Genomic DNA, 3,099 nt, shown 5'->3' on the forward strand with positions numbered 1-3,099 from the left:
AACACAGGCTTCAGATTTGCAGCTCTTGAAGCCTCGTTTGAAGACTCATCAACAAATTGAGCATCAGGCCTCTTGCCCACAACTGAAACATGTTAATCCTTGGTCAAGTAGTTCACTTTTTATTAATTTCTGGTCAACTGAGTGATTCAACAAAGTAGAAAAATAAGTGATTCAATAGCAACAACAAAAGTGCTGTTTGGAAACAGAAGTTTAAAAAAAAAATTACTTGCAATTAAAAAAAACAAAACCTGGACAGGCTAGTACTCAGCTAGTGTGCACAGCTTTGGCAGTACCAGTTGTTTACAGTCTGACTGGTTGGTTTCCTTGTTGTACCCATTGGAATCAAGTCAATTCCAACTCATAGCAATACTATAGGACAGAATAGAATTGCTTCCATAGAGTTTTCAAGGTTATAAATCTTGACTGTCACATATGTCTCTCACAGAGCCCCTAACCATTGCACAAGGGCTCCCTTTCCATGCTGTGTTGTTTTTGTTGTTAGGTGATATTGAGTTGGTTCCAATTCATAACAACCTTACGCACAGCAGAATACAATACTGCCCAGTCATGCACCAAGCTCACGATCCTTCTGTAGTCATTGCTGTTGTCACTGTGTCAGCCCATCTCATTGAGGAACTTCCTCTTATTTTGCTGACCCTCTGCTTTACCAAATGTCATATTTTCCTCCAAGGTTTGCTCTCTCCTGACAACATATCCAAAGTACATGAGACAAAGTCTTACCATCCTTGATTCTAAGAAACATTCTGACTGTACAGATTTAGTCATTCTTCCGGTAGTCCATGGTATATTTAATATTCTTTGCCAACACCATAATTCAAATGCATTAATTTTTCTTCGGCTTTCCTTATTCATTATCCAGCTTTCTCATGCTTGGGTCAGACACTCCTTAGTCTTCAAAATGACATTTTTTATTTTTTACCAATTTAAAGAGTTCTTTTGTAGCTGATTTGCCCAATACATCATTTGATTTTCTGACTGCTGCTTTGATGGGCATTGATTGTGGATCTAAGCAAAATGAATTCCTAAACAACTTCAATCTTTTCTCCGTTCATTGTGATGTTGTTTATTGGATTTTTGTTTTCTTTATGTGGATATGTGATCTATATTGAAGGTGTAGTCTTGGATCTTCATCAGTAAGTGCTTTAAGTCATCTTCACTTTCAACAAGCAAGGCTGTCTCATCTGTATATCACAGGTTTTTAATGAGGCTTCTTCCAGTCCTAATGTCACATTCTTCTTCACATTGTCCAACTTCTCAGATTATTTGCTCAGCATACAGATTAAATAAGTATGGGGAAAGGTTACAACCCTGACACATACCTTTCCTGATTTTAAAGCACATGGTATCTCTTTGTTCAATTTGAATGACTGCCTCTGATACAGGTTCCACATGAGCACAATTAAGTGCTCTGGAATTCCCACAATGTTACCCATAGTTTGTTATGTTCCACACAGTCAAGTGCTTTTGTATAGACAATAAAGCACAGGTAAACGCCTTTCTGGTGTTCTCTGCTTTTAGCCAAGATCCATCTGACATCTGCAATGATATCTCTAGTTCCATGTCCTCTTCTGAATGTGGCTTGAATTTCTGGCAGTTCCCTGTCAATGTACTGCTACAACTGTTTTTGAATTAGTCTCAACAAAATTTTACTTGCATGTGATATTAATGATAGTGTTAAATGATTTCTGCATTCTCATGGATCACTTTTCTTTGCAATGGGCACAAATAATGGATTTCTTCCAATTGGTTGACCAGGTCTTCCAAATTTCTTGGCATAGATGAGTGAGTGCCTCCAATATTGCATCAGTTGGTTGAAACATTTTAATTTGGATTTCATCCAATTCATAGATCCTTGTTTTTCACCAATGCCTTCAGTTTAGCTTGGCTAATGCATCAAACCTGTTCTTGAGTTATCTCTAAATTCAGGTGGGATATACGAATACTCAAGGAAGTAAATTTGGCTCTCTTCCACGCTGTACCAGCTAATAATAAGTTTTCATATTCACCCTGGTCTTCTTTATTGATTGGTTGGTTATGTGCCGCAGAGTAGGTTCTGACTCATAGCGACCCTGTACAGGGTTTCCGAGACTGTAAATCTTTACTGGAGCAGAAAGCCTCATCTTTCTCCCATGGAACAGCTGGTAGTTTCGAACTGTTGACCTTTTGGTTCACAGCCCGATTCGTAACCTCTACACTACCAAAGCTCTTTATTAGGTCGGCCTAATCTATCTCTCCTCATCTTGCTCTTCAGTGAGATAAGTGGTACATCTCTGCAATAATGCTCTGGCCAGAAAACAGAGCCGTGATGATGGTCTCCCAGAGAGAATCACATCCATGGTTATCAAAAGGTTTCCCCTAACCACATGCAAAGTGTATGCCAACAAAGAGAGTATCAGTTAATGTAAGGAATGCTCCTGTAGAGGAAAATATACTTGGTTTGGGGAAGTGGAAGGGGGAAAAAACTCTTGACAGGGAATAGAAAATGTGAGTTCTAGTCCCACCTTTGCTTCAAAGTGCTTATGCCATGTTTTGTCTTTATTCCTCCTTTTATTGTAACACCATCTTCTCCTTTCCCTTTTTTAAGATTTCAGTCAACAAACTTTTTTTTTTTTAACCCATAAGGAAGTTCAACTGTTCTTGGAAATAATTTGGTTTCTCTGACATTGACAATTCTGTTGTCAGTGACTGGAAGAAAATTTTTCCATAATGAGTGGGAAAAGGGTACCTTCATGCAATAGCGGTTTTCCTATTGTATAGTGCCTTGATGCACAAAACTTGGAATATCATGCATGAATTAAGTTGGCAGTCCCCCTCTGCATGCCATTCTACCTGTTCAGTACCTAGATCTTGTCTATGTATGTATCTCTAGGGCCTAGACCAGATATTTTTTGAATTGACTAGAATAGACACAAAAAAGGAATAAATTTGTATGTCATCTATTAATGGTTCCTTCCTAGAGAAAATTCTTTGGCCTTCTTTCTAGCTCTATGGATATTATGATCCCTCCTTCCAGACTGAAGTACTCATTTCCCCCAGTTGCCTGGAGGGTTGGAAACCGAATACTCTCCCCTTGGTGGA

This window comes from Chrysochloris asiatica, unplaced genomic scaffold (assembly GCF_000296735.1).
Source record: "Chrysochloris asiatica unplaced genomic scaffold, ChrAsi1.0 scaffold00018, whole genome shotgun sequence".
Lineage (NCBI taxonomy): Eukaryota > Metazoa > Chordata > Mammalia > Afrosoricida > Chrysochloridae > Chrysochloris > Chrysochloris asiatica.